Source organism: Telopea speciosissima, chromosome 4, assembly GCF_018873765.1.
Source record: "Telopea speciosissima isolate NSW1024214 ecotype Mountain lineage chromosome 4, Tspe_v1, whole genome shotgun sequence".
Lineage (NCBI taxonomy): Eukaryota > Viridiplantae > Streptophyta > Magnoliopsida > Proteales > Proteaceae > Telopea > Telopea speciosissima.
Window position 1 is genome coordinate 33,001,650 of NC_057919.1, and position 26,961 is coordinate 33,028,610.

Genomic DNA, 26,961 nt, shown 5'->3' on the forward strand with positions numbered 1-26,961 from the left:
GTGTGTGTCAATGTGATAAATATTTGATGTAACCCAAGCTGATGAAAAGATACCATTGATGAAAGAAGAAGGCATGTTGAGTGAATGAAGAACTGTTGAAGACAATCTTCTACATACAAGGGATGGTCTTTCGTGTCTTGAAAAATCAAGGAGTTGAAAGCTACATCAAGTTATAGGATTCTATTAAGGGACATTATTAGGATTGGATTATAGTTGGAATATCTTTGTAATCCTAATGTAATTGATCAACAAGATGTAAAAAGCCCAATGAATAGCATTAAAACGAACCTAAATGAAAAAGCCAAAAAATTAGGTGGTTTGACTTAGAAAGATGTCTAATTTTGTTATCCATAGTCTTCTGTGAGCAAAGACGGACAATCAACCTTAATTGGCACACCAAAAATATTCTATATTTGAACTCATAGACAACTGAAGCTTAAAGGTTAATGTCCGCAGATGACCATTGCAATCTTCCATGCGATTTTTCGTGAATGTCCGAGAGTTATGAGATTAAGTCTTCTCAAACAAATGATGCCACGATCTTTCGTACATGTTCGACAGTGACTATCTCGAGTCCCTACAGCCACAGTCTTCTATGATTGTCATATAGTCTTCCGTGCGATAGTGTTTAGTGTTGCGTGGTTAAGAAGTTAAAAAGTCTTTGACTGATTATTAAAAACCATTTGGACTCTAACAACTTAGTGGAACTCTTAAATATTTTCACTGATGTTGAGGAGCACCAACAACTAATTTTTCTTGAAAATTATAAGCTCAATATTGGAAACTAAATGATTTAATGGTTTCAACTATTTTGAAGTTTAAGTAGTTCTTCTACGTGTAGTTTCCTTTGGAATGAAAGTGGGATTCAAATGTTCAAAGGAGAAGAGCTTGGTTCTAATGGCTAGTTCATTTTACCTATAAAAAGGTGCAGTTACTTGATGTCATGAATCAATAAAAAAATTAATAAAAAATAGCATGTGCAAAACTTCATTCGAGAATCATTTTGAGAAAGTGCTATTGTGCTTTATCGTGTATATGTTCTTCAGAAAGTAGTTCTTGTGACTGTTCCCAAGTGTTATATCATCGTGAGAAGGGCTGAAGAACAAATGCTTGAACATGCAAAATGTAAAATACGAAAATCATATTGTGCTGATAAAAAAATGTGCTTAAAAGTGTTACAATATCAGGCTTGAAAAAGAAGCCATCTTTACTGTTAAAGTAAGAATGTGTAGCTTTGAAAAGAAAATCCTTGGCTTAGGTGGCCTAGGTGGAAATCCTTTACTAAGGTAGTCCGGGTGCTCAATTTGAAATAATGATTGAGCTGGTGTAAGGGTTTGATTATTGCCTGGAAAAAGAATCAGATAGTGTAAAAATCCTCAATCAGTGATCAAGTTAGTGGACGTAGGACAATTGGGTCCAAACCACTCTAAATCCTTGTGTGCATTGTTGTTTCATTCTCTATTAGTCTCCCTCTTGCACTTAGTCTACATCCAGCTACTGATAATATCTTTCATGGCACTTTCCTTGTTTGTTTCTTATTTGTTTTCTATGATTTGTTATTTTGTGATGTTGATAGGATTAGTTTTGAGTTTAAGTTTTATTTGTTATATTTTGTTTAATTTGATTACAACCCAATTCACCCCCTCTTGGATTGCATTTGATCCTGCAAGTGGTATCAAAGTAACGTTTTTTCATAAAGTATTTAACAACTCGAAAGAGTAGATTGCAACCATCTGTTGGATAATAGACCAATTTGTAATGAAATGATACATGTTGTTGATTTTTTAGTAAACAATACATCAATGCCTATTTTAGATGAATCCTTGTTTGATTTTGCAAATGATGACATTCCCTCTGATGTTTTAAATAATGATGTTGATTTAATTCATGAAGACTTAGAAAATGAAAGTCTCTCTGTGTTTGGTGTTAATGTTGCTATTGAAGTAGATAAAATGTTTAAATTTGTATTTCTATTTAGATTTAAGTAATGCTTATTATAATGATTGTTGTGTTAAATCACATACTGCATCTGGTTTGAATGATGAATGTTGTCATGATTGTGATTATGAGATAAATAGATTATTAGATGATAATGATAGTTTGTCATATAATGAGTTATATATGTTTAACAAATTTTTTTATATAAAATCTTTAAGAATGTGCATTTAAGAATATGATTCAAATGCATACTTTGAATGATTTGTTTAAAACTATTTGCACTCTTAAAGAATCAATGTAAGTTAAATATTTATCTTGATAGTATGACCATGAGTACCATGTTTGATGACGGAATACTTGAGGAGTTGAACACAATCATGTATTCTAGTATTAGACTTAGAATATTTTTGGTCTGTCAATTAAGCTTGGTTGTCCGTCCTTGTTCACGGAAGACCGTGGATAGTAGACTTAGACATCTTTCTAAATCAAACTACCTAATTTCTTTGTTTTTCCCATTTACGTCTTTTTTTATATAACTCTATGGGCTTTTTACATCTTGTTGATCATTTACATTAGGATTATAAAGATATGATAATAATAATCTAATCCTAATCTTGTTCTTTGAAAGATGCTTTCAACTTGATGTAACTTTCATCTCATTGATCTTTCAAATCACAAAACATCGTTCCCTGTACATCAAAGACCGTCTTAACAAGTTCTTCATTCAATCAACATGTCGTGTTCTTCCTTCAACTATACCTCTTTAGCAGCTTGGGTAACATCAAATACTTAATCACATCAGTACACATGTTAGTACACCTAAATATAACTCACACAATGGTTTTCATAACCAAAACACATAATATATGAATAGAATCTTCCAACCATATTACATCATGCAAGAAAAAGCATTGGTTAGGGTAAAAAACAAAAAACCCTAACCCGGGTATGCAATTAGACACAAATGATTACATATCCTTGATCTAAACAAAAAATGAGTAAATGCATGTAAAAATGAAGGAGAGAAAATACATTATTGGCCCAAAATGGGCTTACTAGGTGATTTCTGGAGAATTCTTGAACTTTTCTAGCAATTAGGAGTGTCAACCGATCAGGCTTGATTGGACTTGATCGGGCCTAACCGGGCTTAACCAAGTTCAAGCCTTGCACCGTGACCACTCGTTTAGCTAATTGGCTCGGGCTTAGACGGGTTCAGTTGGGCTCAGTCGGTCTTGAACTATAATTGGGTGCTATTTAACTCTAAAAGGTCTTTAAACAAGCTCTAAACAGTGAAGCCTTGAAGTCTTGGGCTAGCCCCAGAAAAAAAATTATTGGAAAATTAGGAAAAAAAAAAGAAGATAAGTTCATTCTTCCATAATTTTTTCCTTTCTTTCTATCCATTAATCCATTTCTCAAACAAAAAAAAAAAAAAAAAACAACTTTATGGGGTTGGGCTAGCCCCAGAAAAATTGACATAGCCACACAAGAGAGAGGGAAGGGAAGGGGGAAGAGAAGTTTAAAAGAGGAATAACGTTTTGTTGTTTTGAAACTTGAAAGGTAGTGGGCCCTACTATATGAAGATTAAAGAGGAAGAAATCACGGTAGAAAATGTCAAACCTGTCCCTAACTGGCTGGGAATTTTGAATGAAGGACAGGGACCTCTGGTCAATCATCCAAACACCCTGTGGAGCATCACCCCAGTAGCTAAACCATTGAGGATGACCTCCTACATACCTGCCAGAAGGTGGATTGCAGCTCCATGCTGCTGTACTGCACACTGCATAATGTACAGCTTGGATCCCAAATATTCTCTCTCCTCTCCATAAATGTGGGGCCCACACCTGGAAAGATGTGTATTGGACCCTGGATGAGATATAGGTGCAAAGCCTAAGCCCTGGGCTAAGCCCTTGTGCAAGCACAGTGAGATTACAACCTTGTTGTATTCTCTGGGTGATGCACTGGGCGATCCACCTATCACCTAGTGAATCGCGCAGAGTGGTTAAATTGATTATTTTAAACTCCAGATAAGTGGGGACCACCCATACAGACCATGGACATCCTCTAGGGGTACATGGGAGTCTTGGGAACCATTACCTACCCTTAGACCCCTGTGGACCCCACCTGAGTGGCCAGAATCTGATTTGAGAATGCACTCTGAGGGGGGGGGGGTTGGCTGCCAAATAGGCCCTAAGTTGGGCTAGTTTATAAATAGGCAAACCCAGCCCAACATAAGATCCTTACACTGTTTAAACTATGGAGGGGGAGAAAAGAGAGAAAAGAGAAGGAAAGGAGAGAGAAAGGAAGGAGAAGGAAGGGAGAAGAAGAGAAAGGAAGGAGGATCAGCTAGGCAGCCTTGCATCCAGCATACCTAGACCATCTCAGGTATAAATCCATGCCCGTATATGCTGCTACTACTGTTCTCTGTTCTCTCCTATGGATCTCTGCCTTTTGGAATGAAACTGGTCAAGGATAGCCCAGAACACCTGGGGGCTGCCTTGCAGTGCCTCAGATCTAACATGCAAACCTATTGCATGGAAGATCTAAGTATTTTTCATGTATTTAATATGCTGTTTCATACCTGAGACTGAGATCAGTCTCTGTGCCAGACTGCATTGCCTTATTGCACACAGAACAGGTAGTCTGGGCTTGGATCTGTGCACACATGCTGCTCTTGCCTAGCCCTGTGTTGTAATAGCTTCCCACCACCATATTTCATGTGGAATCATCCTTGCATATAGCCCAAACCGTGGCCTTAAGCTGGAACACAGCTGGGCTGCTGTTCTCTGAGCTGGCTGGACAACTCCTAGGTGCTAAATGGTGGGCCCAGGCCATGATCCATGTGGACCACTGAAATCCACTCCTCATGGGGTCCACAACAACCCTACATGTATTGTGGATCGACCTAGGCACTGCCCATGCAGAAAAATCCCAGTTTTGGAGCCTGTTCACGCTTCAAACAGGCTCTGGGCGATGGCCCTATCGCCCAGAGAATTGCCCAGGGAATGGAAATGGGCTGATTTGGTGTCCTGACTCTGTGGGCCTTCATTAGTGGGCCATGAACAGTGTAAGGAGGTGGTAAATGACCAAAATACCCCTCCTCACATCTGTCCATTAATATTTATACCTTGGGTACCCAAGTAGGCCCCACAGAGCCGGGCAACCCTACCAGTAATGGTCCAGCTACGCTGCTGACCTGAGGACTGATTTGTGAGACTATCGGGACCATGTATAATTTATTACACTGGTAAAATACCAGACTTGACCCTGATCCACATCTTCAGATGATGCACTGGGACATGGGACCCAAAGGCCTAGTGTAAGACCCGGAGAATTCTAAGTGATACTAGGCTAAGCACCGAGTCAGACCAGTGAGCCTAGATCAGTACTAGGACCTCCAAAACAGTTTGATTAGTTAAATAATACGTTTCTGATTTATTACTTTAGGGTTTGATCCCGCGCTCGAGGTGCACTGCCAGGCTCCGATCGGAACTGAACCAGCAACAGAACCTATAGGACAAGACCAAGGTGAGTGGAATGTCATCGTGTGTGTAGATGTAACATAATTAATATGCTGAATTGAATATTATCTTAATTATACTGTGTTACATATTTAATTCATGAATCTTGAAAACTCAAAACAACATTGTGTTGACTGCTAGAAATTATGGTTGAACACTGTATGCTGAATGTGAACGCTAGATTAGATGCCATCGTCGGCTTGGAAATGAGGCCTGTGGTAGCCTGTAGAATGGGATATGGTTGACACTGCCCGACTCATATGATGCCATATAGACATGGGGTTAGAGTTTCATCACCCGTGCTACGCGCCCTTGCCAGCACGGGTTAAGGTGTTAGATGCCTGTGGGAGTGACCATATATATGAGAAAAGAAAATAAACGAAAAGAAATATGATTGCACCGGAAAGGTGAATATGGGCTATATGCCAGGCTATAAGCCAGAAAATAAAAGAAAAGAAAAGAAAAAGGGATGGATGCCTCACAGGTTAATCACAGAGGGTTGGTCGGGCTGACCTTGGTGACCAAATGCAGAATTTACTTGTCCTCTCTGACAACTCAATGGGTGTATCGCTGGAAGAGGTTAAAGCCCGTACCAGGGATACATGTATTGGGGATTGTAGTAGCACTAACCTGCCTTAGTTGTGATGTTTGGTGGCTAATAAATAATTAGACTGCACTTAATGTAGGATCCATATAGTTGTGATTGCATATGCATGCATGATGATATGTTTCATTCACGGGCTCGGTGGAGCTCACACTCTATTATACATGTTTTCTGTTAAATGATTCTGCAGGTAGATGTCACTGTGGCGGGGAGGCTTATTACACGGAGGAGAGCCATGGTGGTTATGACCATATTGGTGTGGACCCCAACGGAGGTCGTACCGATGATACGAGTGTTCTCCGTGACTACTGATGATGACCCGTGAAGGGTGTTGCTATTGATGCTTTTTATCTTGGGGACTCCTTTTTGTTTTTGACAGGAGTTTATCCCCGTTTCTGCTTTTAGTTTTCTTTTCTTCTTTTTGGGGCTCAAGTTATCTTGCCCTGTATATATATTTTCTTTTATTTTAGAAGTTGTATATGGTAGTTTCTACTATTCTTTCTGTGGCAGGGAGCGAGGGAATGATCAGACACATTAATGTATATGTATTACCATTTCCTGTACTACTACGCTTCTTTTATATTTTAATGTAAATATAGATTTCTGCAGCACTTTGAGTTTTACATGTTGTATTACGGTGGATGTGTGTTTGTGAATGGATTAACTGCTTCTAAATCTGTGGGATTTGGCGGATTGCTGGCATGCAATTCGGATCACCTACCTAATCCTCCCAGGGGGTGGTTTGGGGTGTGACAGAAAAGACAATGGATTCCATGAGTGGGTTCCACCTGTGAATTCACCTAGGGGGTGAATAGGTAAATGTAGTGGAATATAACAAAAAATGCGAAATTAAAAAGTTATCAATGAGAGACAAGCAAATGATAAAGATAGCACACAAAATTTATAGTGGTTCTGCCAAAACTTGCCTACGTCCACTCCTCTCATCTTAGAGAGAATTATACTAAAACGAATCTTGAGTATGGGTAAGAGAACTCGTACAAATCTTGATTAAGAGCAAGAGAACTCAACTAACCAGCTAATCTTGATTTTTGAGCAAGAGGACTCAAACTACTCTTGATTTCGAGCAGGAGGACTCAAACAACCATATAGAATAAAGAGTACTAAAGATTAGAGTTGCCTTAACTTTAGTAGTATTTGCTATCTTTCAACTTTGAAGCTTAATGCTAAGTGTAATGAAGGAGCTTGAGTGAGATTGTGCTTTGAATAAATGCTTGAATTCTCACTTGAAGCTATTGCAATGATCTTGTATTGAAGGCTTTTAATTGTGATTAGTAATGGTGATTAGAGCCTTAAACAATAGTCTATTTATAGGCTAGGTGGCTTAATCTAATTAGGAATCTATTTTAAGATCGGATTTCAGAAGATAGAGCTAATCCGATATGATGGATCCCAATCCGGTATGCCAGATTACCAAATTACCTAATTAAAGCCTTTGCCTCAACGGTCAAAACAAATGGTTATAATTGGATTCGGTATGCTGGATTCAATCTGGAGCATGTCGTTTGCTCTCTGTGACCTTACATCTGAAAGTTAATATGATCCGGTATGCCGGATTCGGATTCGGTATATCGAATCAGCAGATTTGTGTGATTTCTGTAGGTCCTTTAAAGAATTAATATGGGATGATGTCCAATTGGCATGGGCACATAGGATTGGATTATTTTTCACCTCCTAAGGTCCTTCTTCATGCATGCATGTGTGCGTGTGCGTGCGATTCATTGATTTAAACCTTAATACATCTTTTTACAATATGAATACAATTTCAACACTTCTTCAAGTCTTAAAGTCTTGAGTGCTTCATGTCTTGAATATGTCATATCTTAGTTTGAATTCCTTCCAAGCATGAATTGAAGTGCTTGTGTTGCTTGTAAGTACGTACTCTCGAGCTTAGTCTCTCCCCCTCACTTGTTGCCATGCTCATGTAGAGGGCTTCTTAATCATCTAGACTTATTAAGCATCTAAAGCAAGAGTTAGTACATAAGGTTTTATTTGTTATCATCAAAACCACAAAGGAGTGTGTGAGGTCCTTTCCTCAACAATCTCCCCCTTTTTGATGATGACAAATACCATATCAAAGTAAGGAAAATATAAAATAATCCTGCACACAATCACAATTTTAAATCCAAAATGCATATCTTGATTGAAATTCATAAATAAGAGATGATTGCATAGATAGTAAAAACTTTCAAGATTACATTTACATTACTACAATTATTTTCCACTTTTTCTCCCCCTTTTGACATTATCAAAAGTGTTAACAAAAGAAAACTATTAGTTAAAGGGATTACAAAGCCCTAGTTCTCTTCTTAGCATACAAAATCTCTCCTCACTTAGGGGTTTTGTAAAAATATCTGCGAGTTGCTTCTCGGTCTCAATAAAGTCAAGTCTGATGTCACCTCTTTGAGCAGTATCGCGCAAAAAGTGGTGGCGAATATCAATATGTGTTGCTCTTGAATGTAAAATCGGGTTTTTACTTAAGTTAATTGCACTGGTATTATCACACTGGATTGAGGAAGTGTCAAACGTAACTTCGTAATCTTGGAGAGTTTGCCTCATCTATAATACTTGTGCACAACACCGTCCAGTTGCAATATATTCGGCCTCGGTGGTAGACAAAGCAATTGGGTTTTACTTTTTACTAAACCATGAAACCAAATATGATCCTAGGAAGTGACAAGTTCCACTTGTACTCTTTCGATCAACATGACACCCGGCATAGTCGGCATCGGAGAAGCTAATAAGGTCAAAGTCATTGTCTATAGGGTACCAGAGGCCAATGCTTGGAGTTCCTTTTAAGTACTTAAAGATTCTCTTTAGAGTACTCAAATGGGATTGCATAGGTTAGGTTTGAAACCTAGCACAAGCACAGACACTAAACATTATGTCAGGTCTACTAGTTGTTAGGTAAAGTAAACTATCTATCATGCCTCTATATTTGGTAGGATCAACAGGAGTTCCATCTTCATCTTTGGACAAGGTTACTGATGTACTCATTAGAGTACTAGAAGATTTTTGTCCATTGATGTCAAACTTCTTTAAAAGTTCCTTAAGGTACTTAGTTTAACTGATGAAAATCCCATTAGGGGTCTATTTTATTTGAAGTCTTAGAAAGAAATTTAATTCTCCCATTAGACTCATTTCAAATTCATTACTCCTGGATTTACTAAAATCATGACAAAAAGATTCATTGGTAGAACAAAAAATTATATCATCAACATAAATTTGAACTATAATTAAATCATTTTTCTTATGCTTAACAGACAAAGTAGTATCTTACCCATTGACAAGCCATTATCAACAAGAAACTTACTTAACCTGTCGTACCAAGCTCTTGGGGCTTGTTTCAAGCCATATAGGGCCTTCTTCAGCTTGTAGACATGGTTAGGGTACTTTGAGTCTTTAAATCCAGGGGGTTGAATGACATACACTTCTTCATTGATGAAACCATTTAAGAATGCATTTTTCAAGTCCATTTGATATAGCCTGAAATTCTTATGACAAGCAAAAACAAGCAACATTCTAATAGATTCAAGTCTAGCTACAGGTGCATATGATTCATCAAAGTCTATGCCTTCCTGTTGGTTGTAGCCTTGAGCAACCAATCTAGCCTTGTTGCTAGTTATGTTACCATCTTCATCAAGTTTATTCCTAAATACCCATCTAATCCCAATAATTTTGATGTTCGAGGGTTTTGGCACTAAGTCCCAAATTTGGTTTCTTTCAAACTGATTAAGCTCTTCTTGCATAACAATTATCCAATTACTATCTAAAAGGGCTTCCTTTATGTTCTTGGGTTCAATTGTAGAGATGAAGGCTATATTAGAACAAACATTTTGAACTTTAGTTCTAGTTTATATGCCTTTCTCTATGTTACCAATGACAAGGTCAAGAGGGTGATCTTTAACCATCCTTATCTCTTTTGGAAGTTGATGTACTTGATCATTAGGTTCTTCTAAAGAAACATTTTCAACTCTTTTCCTAATCTCAAGTACTTCATCTTCATCATCTTCTTCTAAGTCTTTGTACTTATCATTGGCCATAGATTCATCAAACTTAACGTTCATAGACTCTTCCACAACTGGAGTTCTTTTATTGAATACTCTATAAGTTCTACTATTTGTAGAGTAGCCTAAAAATATACCATCATCGACCTTTTCTTCAAACTTTCCTAGGTTGTCCTTAGTATTAAGAATAAAGCATGCACAATCAAAAACTTTAAAATAATCAACTTTAGGAAGCTTATTATGAAAGAATTCACAAGGAGTTTTCAAAAGTATAGGTTTTATCAAAACTCGGTTTAACACATAACATGTCGTATGAACAGCTTCGACTCAAAAGTACTTTGACAAAGAATACTCATTGAGCATTGTCCTTACAGTTTATTGGATGGTTCTATTTTTCCTTTCAACCACACCATTTGATTGTGGTGTTCTAGGAACCGAAAAGTTATGGGTAATACCTTATTTTTTACAAAGATCTTCAAATTCTTCTATTTTATCAAATTCACCACCATTGTCACTTTTGATAGAAGTGATCAAGTAACTCTTTTGATTTTGTATTCTCTTACAAAAAGTCACAAATTCCTCAGATGCATCATTTTTATGCTTGAGAAAGAGAGTCCAAGTGAATCGGGAGTAGTCATGAAGGTATACTTCTTTCCTCCTAGGCTTGTGGTTTGGATAAGTCCAAACAAGTCAAGATGGAGTAGTTACAAGGGTCTAGAAGTAGCAACAGAATTAATGGCCTTGTGAGAAGCCTTAGTAAGTTTGCTTCTTTGACATGCTCCACAAGTGTGTTGCTTATCAAATTTCAACTTAGGTAGATTTCTCACCAAATTCTTTGAGGATAGAGATCTAATTGTTTTAGAATTAATATGTCCCAATTTTCTATGCCACAAGATAGCATCATCAAATTTTAAAATAAGGCATGCATCATATGAGTTTACACTAAATATGAGTATAAACATTATTTCTTCTACATCTTTCAAGAATCATATTATCATTAGAATCTTTAATTACACACTTCGAGGCATTGAAGTAAACAAAGTATCCATTATTGCATAATTGACTTACGCTAAGTAGATTATACTTAAGGTTATCAACTAGGCTAATGTTGAAAATTACTGTACCTCTAAATTTTATAGATCCGTTTTCAATGATTCTTCCTTTGCTGTTGTCTCCAAAGGATACCCATCCTCCTTTTTGCTTCTTGAGTTCTGAAAACAACTTTGGATTGGATGTCATGTGCTTTGAGCAGCCACTATCGATGAACCATTCCATGTTGCTCATGTGCACCTACAAAACAAAGATACTTAATAAAATTTTGGTCCCCATTGTATGTTGGGTCCGTCATTGTTAGTATCATACCTTTCTTTTGGTCTCCAAACCATTTGGTTACCATTTGTCTTTTGATTTTCATACCAATTTGGGTATGATTGGGGCTTCCAAGGTCTTTGGTTTTGGGATACTCTATATGATCCTTGGTTTTTTGGTGGTCTTTGCACCTTAGGTGGAGTTCTAGTTGGTCTTTGCATCTTTGGATGACTCCTCCTATTTTGACCATTGTAAGGTCTTCTAAGATGATGGAAAGATAGGTTCATGTGATAACATTCTTAAATTGTATGTCCCTTTTTATTGCAATTATTGCATACAACAATTTGAGGGGCATAAGGAATCTTCCCTTTGGAATTGGGTTTATGAACTTGAGAACTTTTCTTCTTGGAATAGCATTCCTCAATAGAATGTCCTTTCTTTCTACATTAGTTACAGTACTTGTTCTTCTTTACTTTATTACTTGTCATTTTACTTGTACTTGGCTCTTTGGTTTGATTTAAACTTTTGTTCACATCATAGCCTACTCCTTCCTTGTTGAAAGGTGCTTTGGATGCAGTTCCAAGTAAAATGTCAAGAGTTTTTTTTACCATTAGTAAAAGATTCTAAAGCTTTATACAACTTCTCTTTTTCTTCTTCCAAGTTATTAACTTGAGAAGTTAAAGTCATGTTTTGGTCTTTGAGGGTATTTATCTCCTTTAAGAGATTCTTTTTTGGTAGTAGCTAATTCCATGTTACTTTGATAAAGGTCTTCAAAGGCTTCTTCTATTTCTAGAAAATCCTTATCCTTATGAGATGGAGATGTGGGGGTTACCTCATTTTGACTTTCTTCATCTCCAAGAGCCATAAGTGCGAGGTTAGTTTGCTCTTCTTCTTGAGATTCTTCGTCTTCCTCTTCTTCATCACTTGAGTCAAAAGAGTGTTTGACTTTGTATGCCTTTTTGTATTTCTTTATCTTCGGACAGTCTCACCTGTAGTGTCCTGGTTTCCTGTACTCATAGCACACAATGTCTTTTGAAGAAGAGTCATTATTTTCTTTAAGAGCATTCTTACATTTTTGGTCTCTTGAAAATCTCTTCTTGTTGAATAAGGTTTTGCCTTTGTTTTTCAAGAATTTTGAAAACTTCTTGGAGAGATAAGCGATCTCGTCATCAGAAAGTTCTTCTTCATCATCACTGATTTCATATGATTTGAACGCTACGACCTTCTTCTTAGGTTCTTTTGATTCATCTTCCTTGATGTCCAGTTTGAGTTCTATCTCGTGGGTTTGGAGTGATCCCAACAGCTCATCTAGGCTTAACTTGTCAATATCTTTGGATTCTTTGATTGCTATAGTTTTGGGTCTCAATTCTTTTGAAAGTGATCTCAAGATCTTTCGAATATTTTCTCCGTTCGAATATATCTTACCTAAGCCTTTCAACTTGTTTACAATGTTAGTGAAACGTGTAAACATAGAATATATATCCTCATCATTTTTCATCTTAAATAATTCATATTCATTAACAAGCATGTCTATCTTAGATTGTTTGATCTCCAAAGTACCTTCATAAGTTACAACAAGTTTATCAAACATCTCCTTAATGGAGTCACACATATAAGTTGTATTGTACTCCTTTTCTCCCAAGGCACATTGAATGTAATTTATTACTACATAATAGAGTTGGACTTTTGCTTTATCAGCTGGAGTCCATTCTTCTTTGGGTTTATCTATTGTGTTTGGTCCATTTTCAATAACTTCCCACGGATCAATGTTATTTGCACAAACAAAGTTCTTGAAGCGATTTTTACAATAGAAAAATCCTTCACCTTCAAAGAAGGGTGGTCGAGTAATGTTGTATCCTTCAATCATACGATTGGCAGAGGATCCCATGGTCTTTAATTGTTAATTAGATTGAAAACAATCAAGGTCTTAAGCTCCCGCTCTGATACCAAATGTGAATTCACCTAGAGGGGGGGGTGAATAGGTGAATGTAGTGGAATATAACAAAAAATGCGAAATTAAAAAATTATCAATGAGAGACAAGCAAATGATAAAGGTAATACACAAAATTTATAGTGGTTCGACCAAAACTTGCCTACGTCCACTCCTCTCATCTTAGAGAGAATTCCACTAAAATGAATCTTAAGTATGAGTAAGAGAACTCGTACAAATCTTGGTTAAGAGCAAGAGGACTCAACCAACCAGCTAATCTTGATTTTTGAGCAAGAGGACTCAAACTACTCTTGATTCTGAGTAAGAGGACTCAAACTACCATATAAAATAAAGAGTACTAAAGATTAGAGTTACCTCAACTTTAGTAGTGTTTGCTACCTTTCAACTTTGAAGCTTAATGCTAAGTGTAATGAAGGAGCTTGTGCGAGATTGTGCTTTGAATGAATGCTTGAATTCTCACTTGAAGCTATTGCAATGATCTTGTATTGAAGGCTCTTAATTGTGATTAGTAATAGTGATTAGAGCCTTAAACAATAGTCTATTTATAGGCTAGGTGGCTTAATCTAATTAGGAATCTATTTTAAGATCGGATTTCAGAAGATAGAGCTAATCCGGTATGCCGGATTACCAAATTACCTAATTAAAGACTTTGCCTCAATGGTCATAATTGGATTCGGTATGCTGGATCATGATTCGGTATGCCGGATCATGATTCAGTATGCTAGATTCAATCCAGAGCATGCCGTTTGCTCTCTGTGACCTTACATCTGAAAGTTAATATGATCCGGTATGCCCGATTCAGATTCGGTATACTAAATCAGCAGATTTGTGTGATTTATGCAAGTCCTTTAAAGGACTAATATGGGGTGATGTCCAATTGGCATGGGCACATAGGATTGGGTTATTTTTCACCTCCTAAGGTCCTTCTTCATACATGCATGTGTGTGTGTGTGTTCGATTCATTGATTTAAACCTTAATACATCTTTTTACAATATGAATACAATTTCAACACTTCTTCAAGTCTTAAAGTCTTGAGTGCTTCATCTCTTGAATATGTCATATCTTAGTTTGAATTCCTTCCAAGCATGAATTGAAGTGCTTGTGTTGCTTATAAGTACGTACTCTCGAGCTTAGTCTCTCCCCCTCGCTTGTTGTCATGCTCTTGTAGAGGACTTCTTAATCATCTAGACTTATTAAGCATCTAGAGCAAGAGTTAGTACACAAGGTTTTATTTGTTATCATCAAAACCACAAAGGAGTGCGTGAGGTCCTTTCCTCAACACCACCTATTTCACTACTTTACCGATTTTTTATTTTTTATGCATTATACACTTCTTTATCGATTTTTTTCAAGTGTTGCTGATTTTGGGTGTGAAAGTAGTGGTCCCAACATTAGTGTATTTCCATTTGTACCCTTACTAAAGCAATTACCTTAAACATGGGTAGGCCCCACAATATTAAAGGGTCAGACTAGGTCGGTTTATAACTGGGCGGGCTAGGTCAGGCCTGGAGTCAGTTAGTCTGATTGGGCGCCCAATGAGCTAGGACCCCACACCGGGAACGACCGATTATAAATTTTTTCAACCCCCAATAATAATGACAACATGAAACGGACAAATGGCATCTCTCTCGAGTTACCATAAACCCATAAAATACACCCAAAAATGAGAAAAAAATACTAGTTTTGCCAAACGGAGCCACGGGGGGTCAGTGGCACCACCAAATGCTTGGTATCGCTACCCATCTACTCGGTAGCACCGCCCAACCCCTTGGCGGTGCCGCCGAGATGGGGAAGTTTTTCAACGGAATCCTACAGCTGAATTTTATCAAATGTAGGTCTAGAAAGGAGGAGAAATCCTACAGTTGGCTTTTCCCAACTGGAATGATACAAAGGAAAGGATCCTCAGTTGGATTTTACCAAATGTAGGTCTGTAAAGGAGGAATCCTACACTTGATTTTTCCCAACTGGATGGATTTAAAGGAAATGATCCTACAGTTAAATTTTACCAAACGTACATCTATATAGGAAAAGAATGATCCTACAGTTGGATTTTAGTAAATGTAGGTCTGCAAAAGAGGAATTGATCCCACAATTGTGTTCTACCAAAAGTAGGTCTATAAAAGAAGAATGAATCCTACAGTTCGATTTTACCAAACGTAGGTCTACAAAAGAGGATTGAATCCTACAGTTAGATGTCTTCAATCGAAGGTCTAATGAAAGGATTCTACGAATGGATTGCTCCATTGAAAATTTATTGAGAGGGGATCCTACGGCTGGATTTCTTCAATCGGAGGCCTAATGAAATGGTGAATCCCATAGTTGAACTTAGCCAAATGTAGGTCTATAATGGGAATATACACTTTTTTTTAACCCGAATATTCTCTAGGACCTGGATTGGCACTTAGGAATTTATCAAAAACATAATCAATCAAAAAGAACAAATACAACAGGGGGGGGGGGGGGAGGACATTCCGGCCTTACCCCAATCCGAATAGGGAAACAATCACAATCACACACTTGAATAAGGACCTCTCTCCCATACAAATCCCTAAAAGGCACCTACTGCTTTCTCAAAATTGGAATACCAGCCACATCCTTACACATTATCCACCCGAGATCCAAAAGAATATTTAAATCAGAACAAAATAAAGTGTTAGCTGCCGAATCACATGCATAATTTGCCAACTAGTCCGCCGCCCTGCTGCCTTGTCTAAAAGAAAAAGAAATTGTCAGACGAAGTGCATCAATCAAGACCAAAATTTTCGTGGAACCAATACCAAACTTTCCAAATATTGCACCATTTCTTGGGAATACAATGAACAACCATGGAAGAGTCTGAATTCATATGAAAAACTGAGAATCCCATCTCCGCACAAAGTTTGAGACCATCCCTCATCGCTCTAAACTCCACTATAGAGTTAGTACACTCCCCATAGAAGTTGGCAAATGCAGCCAAGACTTGCCCATCCTTATCTGTTATAATGCCCCCTCCTCCTCCCATTCCAGGATTCCCCTTCCACGCCCCATCCACATTGAGCTTAACCGCATTAAAGGGAGGGCACCAATACAGTAGAATAGGCAGCTTGTGAATAATTGGTGGATGAGAAAGGTTAAGAACTTGAAGGATAAGAGCCTCCTTCAACGATGAGGGTTTTGAGAAAGAGGTAAAGTAGGGGAGCTCCTTAACCCAATTTTTAATAGCCTCTACAATGAAACTAGCTGAACGGGCCCTCTCATCATGTCTCCTATTGTTTCTCTCCCTATGAAGCTCCCATATGATAAGCAAAGGAATAAACCCTGTAATCAGCCCACATAGGTTCCTTCCATTAGCGTGAATTTTCCAGAACAAAATTCTGTTTTTGACACCTTGTGAAGGAACCACTTCCATCTCAAAAAGTCTAGAAAAGAAGCCCCACACCTTTGAAGTTGTACTACCCTCCACCAAACAATGGGATGCCGACTCACCTCTAGGGTCAGCACAACAGTAGCATTTGGATGCAAGAGGCACACCCAAATCCTTCAAGGCATCGTCGGTGGGAATGTCTCCACACATTACTTGCCATGAGAAGAAGCCAATTTTTGAAGGAATCGTCCGGTCCCAAAACCATTTTGAAAAAGTTTTTTCTCCTTTGCAAATCTGATTTCATTCCAGAGAGATTTGGTAGAGAGTTTCCCATCATTCGCAGGCGTCCAAATTAATCTATCTTCTTTATTGGTTAAACAATAATTGATACCAAGGATGCTGTCGTGCACTTCCCGAGAGTCAATTTGCATAAGAAAGTCCTGGTTCTGAATCCCTTCTACATTAAGAACACTTCGTTAATGCAATCTTAGATCAAGACAGAGTTCTCCATCAACATGATCCATAAGAGGACCCCAACCCGACCAATTATCAAGCCAAAAATTGACCTCCCTCGATCCAACTACTTGATCTTGAAAGTAGTACATCTCTAGGTATTAAAAATCTTCTCCATGAAATCAAGCCTACAACCCTCAAATCAGCCAAAGTGATGTGCTCGTTTTTAATATGGATTGACATATATGCAAGGATGTACTTGGGAGAATGACTCTTCTGCCTGTAGATAATAATTTTCCTTTCCATAGAGCCACTTTCTTTTGCATTTTAGCCAAAAACTCATCAAAGAAGCTGATTCGGAGGTGCCCTGCATAAAGATGAGCACCAAGATATGTAATCGGCAGATTTTTCCTGGTAAAACCTATAACAATCTCAACCATATGACGTTTTTTGTCATCAGCTTTATTCCCCAAAACAAAGCATCTTTTTTGCTTGTTTACTAGCTTCCCTGAGAAGCCTTCATACCTATTAATAAGCCCAATAATTTGTTTAAGGGAATATTTTAGGCACTTTGAAAAAATTATTGTGTCATCCGCAAAGAGGCTATGGGATATTCCTAGACAACCCCACGACAGCTGATAATATTCCACCCTTCCACAAAAAGAGTTCTTAATCCTCTACTAAGGACTTCTTCCGCTATAATAAAGAGAGAAGATGAGAGGGGATCTCCCTGGTTCACTCCCCTTGATGACTTGAAGAAACCAGTAGGAGCCCCGTTCTACACAATCGAGAACCAACAATTTTCCACCATTTTTTTGATCAAATTAATCCACCCCTCAGCAAAACAAATCTGGCCAAAACTTGATACAAAATTTCCCATTCTAGACAATCATATATTGTAGCCATGTCCAACTTTAGGACCACATTATCATCACGAGATTTCCTATTTTGAACTAAGGCGATGTTATAATGAATTCAACGACCTTGAACAAAACTACCCATCTCCTCCAATATAATGGATGGAAGAATTGAAGCCAGTTTAGATTATATAAATTTTGCAATAATTTATAAGAAAAATTATACAAGCTAATAGGGCGAGACATTACCTCAGTGCTTTCTTTTTTGGGTATTAGCACCAGGTGAGCTGACGTGTAACTCCTTGGCATGAAACTACTTGCAAAAAAAATCCTTGACCACCTCTCGTACATCATTGCCAACAATCTCCCAGCATGCCATGAAGAAATAGCATGAGAAGCCATCAGGATTAGGAGCACTATCCATGGATAACTCAAAAACCGCTTTCTTGACCTCCTCTAATGACGGTGAAGTCAAGAAAAGTATTAGCTTCTTCTGTAATCAAACAAGGTATCATTTGTAACAAATCATTGTCTCTTTGAATGCTTTGAGAAGAGAACATATCAGAGAAATATCTATTTGTCTCTACCGACACCCTTGCTTCACCCGAAATCTAATCACCATTGCTATCTTTTATTTTTTCCGGGCCTTTTTTTCTTCTTCGAACATCAATCATAGCATGGAAAAATTTAGTGTTTCTTTCCTCCTCTTTGAGCCACCGGACTCTAGATTTTTGCTTCCAAAAAATTTCTTCTTGCAGAAGAATATCGTGAAGACCTTTTCTCGCCTCCGCTAGCGCATCACGAATCACATCACAGGGGTTTTGATCAAACTCAATCTTTGCACTACTCACCCTATCTTCTGCATTCCTGGAATTTTGTTGAACATTACCAAAGACTGATTTATTCCATGATTGAAGGTGAGTTCGAAGCAACTTCAACTTCAATGAAACAGTATAAAGTGGCGATCCAAGCACAGGCGTAGACCAACACTACCTAATACAATCCATAAAACCAGGATGTCCACATTTGTTGAAATTTGAACGAAAAAAATTTTGAAGCAGCGTGTAACATGCACTCTAGCTGAATGGGAGCATGATCAGAACAAATTCTATTTAGGTGCAACACCTATTCAAAGCAAAGGTGTTTGCCCAAAGCCCATTAAACAAGAACTGATGCAAATGAGCTAAATTTTCCCACCTCCCTCTTTGTTGTTAGACCAAGTAAAAGAATTTCCTTCAAAACCTCCATCAATCAAAGCAACATCATTCACAAACTTACCAAAATCCTCCAAAGAAGTGGAATAAGCTGGCCTTCCTCCAGCCTTCTCGTCTAGATTCAAAATGGCATTAAAATCTCCCCCAGTAGACCAAGGTAGCAAGGTTGAGATGGCTTCTTCCCGCAGCTTTGCCTAAAGATCCCTACGCTCACCGTTCGAATATAAAGCATGAACAAAGGTAATAATAATTTTGGTTGAAGAATGAGTGAGGCATTCCAAAGAGATAAACTGCATGTGCTCTTTGACCACTGTAACTTGGATCTTGCTTTTCCAGAAAACCCAAATCCTCTCTCCATTATTCACTCCATTAGAACAAACAACATCCATCCCAATTTTCCTCAAAATGCGTAACGCATTCACAAATTGGATTTTAGGTTCTGTTAATACTACTGTGAGGATCCGTTCTAGGAACCGCGCAGTGAGGGGGTTTTGGCTTTCCCCTGCACTTGGCTCGATGGGTTTGGGGTTATGCTCCTTGGTTGGAGAGAGAGAAGAAATGTGTCTTCTCAAATGGTTATGATTTATCAAGGGATGGGGGTCATACAATTAAATGAAATGGAATTGCCACCTAGGATTAGGGCTAGGACCCATTGGTGTAGCCTTGTGAATGGTTATGGGACTTCGTTTGGTCTGGTCAGAGATTCGGGATAAGTGGTCAGGTTACGAGAGTGGGAAGGTGTTAGGTATCCACTTCGCCCAGTAAAACCGGTCTTTCTACTAGATGTTGGTTTTTGAATATTGTTCCTTCATAATGTCCTATTTCCACATGTACAGCTAAAATGATGTGCAAACTGCTTAATTAAATTAACTACTGTACACTATACGGTCATAATTTAAAAGTCTACATTGCTACAAAATTAAAGTGCGATGAAAGAATTAAATACATGTATACATTTAAACTAATGCAGTTATATGGGACGAATAGCGTCCCCTAGCTCAGGTGGAGGCAAAAGACTGGTTTTTTCCTTCATCAGACAGAGTAACGGCATTGGAAAGTAATTACCTAGATATCAGGCAAAATAACGGCATCGAAAAAATATTTGGGGAGTACTTACCCGGATGTCGGGCAGCGTAACAGCGTACGGGTGTCGGGTGCTGAGACCTCCAACCGAACAATGGCGTCTGAGAGCTTCGAAAACTAGGCTTCTTCAAATATCGGGCAGAGTAACGACGCACGGGTGTCAGATACTAGGACCTCGGATAGAATAACGGCATTGAAAAACGCTTTAGAAACTAGGGATTAGGACATTGAGCAAGGTGACTAGGCCATGGGAGGCTTCAGGGTTTTGGACAGAACCGGGTTAAGAAAGGCGGGTCCAGAGGACTCGGACTCCAGACAGAGGGACTAGGCTCGAAGGCTCGAAATCGGACAGGGGCAAGACCTTGAAACTAGGAAAAAATGAAAAAACTAAAAAACTGGACCTTTGGGGTCCCCCCTCTCCTCAACTTGAGACTTATTGAAATGAGAGGTGGGGGGCTATTTATAGGTAAAAATCCATCTGGCGGCTCCGCTGGATAAAAAAAATTACACTTGGGGTACCCGGCGGTGCCGCTGAGGGGGAAAATTTCTTGGCTGCGTCGGTGCCGCGGTCGAGCGCGGTGCTGCCGGGTGGTGTCGCTATCAGGCTCCACGGTGCCGTAGCCGGGCGCGGTGCTAGTGGGTAGTGCTGAGCGCGATGCCACTGAGTCAGGGCTTCAAGCGAGGGCATCGTGGGGGGTCATTCCGGGGATGCGGGGGACCATGGGTGGAAACAAGATGGAACAGGGGGTGTTCGAGTCACCCTGAAGGAAAGGATTTAAAGGGCATTGCCAGTCTTTCGCGTCTAGTTGTCGTCATCGCTGGGGGGTGGCAAAATCCAACGTCTACAACCACCATATCCACCTGAGAGGTTTTAATAATTGATTTCAAATGCCTAATAGATGGCTTATTTCCCAATTCACGAATGTTCCAAAAAAGAACAATCATCAAAACTATAAAGTAATGGGGAAAATGGGTCCCACGGACCTAGTGACCATATGTTGCACCATTGTCTCTTGAGCATCAGACTACTTAGCCTTTTTACCAATATTATAACCAGGAAGAGGGAGAGAAAGATCTTTGGAGACATGCAATTCCCTTTCTTCCTTTAATCGAGCCATGAAAGCGCTAAAGCATCTGTTAAGTTCAGAACTCAATTGACGAAGATCCTACAAAGCTAACTTCCAATCAAGAATCCATTTCACACTGCTAACATTAGAATCATCTTTCATAAATAGATTTCTGCACGTAGAAGTTTGAGGATCCTTATCGTCACCATAAGACTAGAATCCCTTCTCTGTCATTCTAAATACTTTTATTCAACAAGCACATGTTTCTCTAGTGTTATTGATAGGTAAGAATGTTGGAAATAAACAATCGGGTTACCCACATGCACAACGGAATCGGATCAGGTATAAACCTTTGCATCCAAGTTTGAGATCTCTTCTTATAACAACAACAAATAAATGGGAAACATAGGTTACCTTCAAACTACAAGTGTAGTTCCTCCTCTAGATAATAATTCTTCCACACTTAAGTAACGAAGGGGATTGGTGATCACCAACTCTTGATGCTTCAATCCAATGCAAAATAAACACAAGCTATTTAGCAATGAATTAGGGTTTCACAAACCCAAACCTCACGCCACAAATCTCAAAGAGAGAGAAAGAGAGAGTTCGGGTAAGGAAGGGTGCAATTTGAGCTAGAAAAGCTGCCCCTCGTCCCTTCTGGTGTGTATTTATAATCTTCAATCCATTAGGGTTGAGGTGGATTCCAATTCCCACTTTCCTAAAGTGATTGGGAGACTTGTTGGTGAAATAACTTGATTTGCAATCCATCTTGCTTCTAAGGAGGGAAGAGGTAGAATCTAAAATGGATTTTGTGATCTCTATAACTATAGTTGATAATTTTATCAAAGAATATACTATACTTAAAATATCATCAACCTATTTTAATTTCCCAATTAAATGTCATGTATTGTTAAACTCTTTAATTTTTGTATAGGACCCTCCACTAAACAATATCTCATGATGGACAATACGACATGTAATTAAATACTGCCAAACTCCAATCCATTGTACATGTCCTTAATTAGAGATTTTGCTATCATAATCGGATGCACAAAAACATGATCAAACATCATTGAAATAATATAATAATATATTTTCTAATATAAAAATAACTTTTGTAAACAAGTTACAAAAACACCACTAGATCTAGATTCCAATCCGATTGATCATAGACTTTTTCTCTACTTGATATTTTTCAATCAAGGGTAGTGGATTTCATGTTGAGCAACTCTTTCATTCACGATGCGTAATTACGAATCCAATACACTGATATATAGCTCACATGGCATCAACAATTGGTGTACCAAAACTCGGAACGTAACACCGTAACAATAAGGATCTTTCATGTCAAAGGGTCAACTAGTGACAGGTAAATATCTCTCCTTAATACGACAGACAGTAACACATGAGAATTTGTACCTATTTACACCCTAGTTTTCCTCCATCTATAAAATTGGGCCAAATATGGTGCAGCCTAAAGAGGGGAATAAAATTGCTTGGTTTGTCTCATACGTGGCTAGGCGGTTATTGTTTATTTCTACATTATGACAATCATATCCAAAGTAGGTAGTTATGATCAGACAATTGGTTATAACCAAATTTGAAACCGATCAAAAGAGAAACTGCTCCAATTAAAATAAATGAACAGAAGGAAGAGAAAGACCTTTCATCAAATCAAACAAACCTGCATTCTTATCTTTCTTATGAGTAGGAGTAATTTAGACTAGATTAGTCCATTCAGTGTAAACTTCCCCTTTAAGGGATCTTGTTATGTATTTTCTATTGTTCGACAGGACTATTAGTTACAATTTTAGTCGTCTCCAATCATTGCTATGCATTCTTTCATTTCTACCTGTTCTCTAAACATTGAAAAGTCCTAGGAGCAACCGAGCTAGGAGTGCAATGCATTAACTCCTAAGAAAAGTTGAAACAGAGTCCTCGATCAAGGCATATCTCTGAGTCATAAAGACTTTGGTACACTTGCGCATCAACAATGGTCTTGAGACCGAGAAAGTGGCAAACACTTTTTTGGTATGCCCGGTGGAACACTCCAAGTAAGTGTAAATGGTGGTGAACATAAGGAAAATTGTACATAATGTTGATGGACTTGAAGTTTTTGATTCAGAAGATGAAGATGACGACCAACAAGGGGCAACGTCGCCTAGTAGTGGATTAGCAAATGGCGTCACGCACTAGTTTGTTACAGCATTGCAAGGATGTCTTTGTCCCATGACAGATGACATACGAAAATTAGTTGCCGTAGTAACACAATCTTACAATGGAAAACAAGCCCATTTGAACAGTAATACCTTTGTTTGCGGCTCAAATTCAACTGCAATATTGGAGCCAGCTTCACATAAGTCAGGTTCTTGTTGTCCAAACTTCCAGCATTGTAGAGGAGAGTAGTGGTCCACCTAGTAATCAGGCAGACCATATTGGCATATCCAGCCAGCCAAATGGAAGTAATTGATTAACCTGGGGCACGACGCACCAAGATCCATACGTTGCGCCAGTGTCACTAACAACAAGTGCTCATGGTACGAAAGGGCAATTTGTTTCCCAAACCATTAACCCTACTCCCTCAGGGTCAAACATGGTCTTAGTTGGAGGATACCCAAATTCAAGTTGAAACGTCGATGGACGAAGGAATAACAGTTTTTATCAAAGACCAAATGTTCCGTGACCAAATCTACCTGAACAAGAATGGCCTTACTTGGGCTAGAACCCTCCTCCAGTAGATCAGACCAATGTGTGAAAGAAACCCAGCTTCTGGTCAGGCAAATCCAGTCAATTAGAAAGCAATAAATGATGAACGATTGAAGTTCCCTAACAAGGATAAATGGATTATGACTGTTGACAAGGACTCTTTCCCATCGGTCAACATGGTCGATGCCGACTTATCAGAGTTGCAACAGTTAAAGATTGGTAATCCAGTTGTTACCTTGAAGCACCTTCAACAGTATGTAGAAGGAAAGATAACAGTCAGCAAGACCAAAATTGAATCAAGAGAAAATTTTCCAATGGGTCATTTGCAACCATTGCAAATGACTTTATAAAGATCAGAAGTCGTGGGAGAATATGGTTCATGATCCATGATCCAACCAAGGGCCAAAAAGAGTACAAGACCAAGGTGCAGGATAACATGACTTTTGATCCAAGTTAGGCCTAACATAGAGAGCGATCGGATCAAAGGTCACCTGTTTGGCCTCGTGATCAACAAAGAAGACAATCATAGAGATGGTCTCTAAAGAAGTTGGAGTCCTTTGATCGAGTGTATCGGCACCAGAGGCCATTAGAAAATAGAGCCTCTCATTTGCTGATAAGAGAACGTATGGATAAACTGACGATTCAACCATCAGTTAAGGATCTCATGGCAAGGCCATCGGCCAGGTCTTCTGATCGTTTAAAGTTGGTTATAACTATACTAAAAGGGGTTCAATTAGAGAATGCCCTGAAAGACAAGATTGGTATAACTGGCGTCATATGATACAACCCAGAATTAAAGAGTCCAGAGGGGGGCGTTGGAATGTTATGAGGCACCCAAGTTTCCTTTTGACAGAGGAGTTACCATGACGAAAAATCAAAAGAGAAGGTGGTAAAGACAGTAAGCTGCCGCTCAACGTTAAAGAGGAAATCAAGCACAAGAAAGAGAGCAGAGCCAAACTCAAAAGGAGGCTCAGTAATCACAGGTTGAACCCTAATTAACTGATGAAAAGGCCAAATTCTAAAGGAATATAATGATAGGAGTAGCACCAACCAAGATGAAGGGAAGTCTAAAGAAAGGAGTTTCGAGGTTGAGTAGAAGATTAATCCTGAGTCGTCGCCTTTCAGAGATACATCTGTTGGGTAATTGTATTACAATTCCTTACAAATAATTGAATAGATTAAGCAGTAGAAACTAGGCTTGACCTTTGGCTGAAATGAGGAGACCAAAGCTTGGATTTGATGTAGAACCACACCCGTAACAACTTGAACAAGCTTGAGGTTGAGTTACACTTGTGGTGCTACCTTTAAGGTAATTAATGCCTCCTACTGCCAAGGAGTGTTCTGCACCACTACCCCAAGATAAAACAGCCTCCAACTAGAAGATGAAACAGTCCTTCTAATCCCTGGAAGGAGCCAAGAGCTTCAACACAACAACCCTCTAACACACTTAGAAGAAAAGAGAGAGAGAGACCAATCCTTGCACTCCCTTGGAATTCCCAAGAATAACCATCCACTTATGACCAAATTGAAGAATTAGATTTATGGACATGAATATGAACATGAATTGGAGGTTAATTCCAAATTCATGGTCATTCCCCACTAAGGGTCATGAATGGCCTTAAAATTCATTCATTCTCCACTAAGACCATGAAGACCTTAAAACCCCATAAAGGGTCATTCTCCACTAAGGACCATAAAGGCCTTAATACCCCATAAAGGGAGAGACATCACCTATGGCCATGAATTGAGAAATTAATCTCATTCAATATCCTTGACCCACCTTCCCACTCATGATAGTGACCATGAATAGACTTTAGGGTACCCATAGAATGTTACAACCTTTGGAATTACTTCTTTGATCACATGGGTCCCACACCATAACAAAGCAATCAAAACATTTTGAAACTTAAAATAAAATAAAATATATTTTAAATCTAACAACATCTGATTATTGACAGCAACAATATACTGATGATACTGAGTTCAACCAATATGTGCAAATGTTAATTGGGAAAGTTCCAATTGACATCCCAATCAACATAGTCTATGTTCTTCTTAAGATTTTCCCGTCAGAACCGGGGTAGGTTTATGAGTTGGATGGGGAAATAGAGGAAGAAATGGATGGACCAGAAATCATGGGGGTTAAAGTCGACCAGATGACCGAAGAACAGCTTAAAGGCGTTTGGTCAGAGATCCTACATAGTTGTGAACAAGTGATGTCAGCGGATGTAGTTCATCCAGTTAGTACACAACAATGAGAAGAAAGCGATTTTTCTGCAAAGGGTCAACCAAGAATCATTTTGAAAAGCCCACAAGGGAAATGACTCAACACTTGAAATCTTTGTACATCAACTCTCAAATGGACTGAAAACCTGTGTCTTGAGTGTTAGTTGACAATGGGGCAGTTGTCAATATTTTGCTAGTACAAATGCTAAGAAAGATAAACAAGGATGAAAGCGATTTAGTCATAGCAGATGTCATGGTCGTAAACTTCTTGGGTGGAGTAAGTAGACTGAAAGGAATTTTACCAATGGAATTGAAAGTAGGAGGCCACGTTTCTATGACTGTATTCTTCATTATGGATGCCATGGCCAATTACAATGCTTTGTTAGGACGGGACTGATTACATGCAAATAGTTGTATCCCATCATCTCTTCATTAGATTTTAGTGTTTTTGGACTGATGGAGGAAAATTTGACTGGGTAACCACTGCTAATAGACCTTTTTGGTAAATTCTAGCCATACGGAAGCCAAATTCTATGAAGGAAAGATCGATCCAATCAAGTTTACTAGGAATGTTGGATATAGTAGACCGACGTCTATGAGCATAGTCACAACTATCATTGAGGGTGTTCAATAATTGGGGTATCCAATGAGTGAATTGTTTAGGCCG

General features: G+C 38.6%; 1 long non-coding RNA gene across 1 annotated transcript; it reads right to left on the reverse strand.

Moving 5' to 3' along the window:
* Positions 1-420: 420 nt before the first annotated feature.
* LOC122657654 lies at positions 421-25,495 on the reverse strand. The gene is made up of 3 exons (XR_006332333.1): positions 25,332-25,495; positions 2,652-2,656; positions 421-435 (listed from the first exon to the last, which is right to left on the reverse strand). It is a non-coding gene; the product is annotated as an uncharacterized LOC122657654 (long non-coding RNA).
* Positions 25,496-26,961: the final 1,466 nt, after the last annotated feature.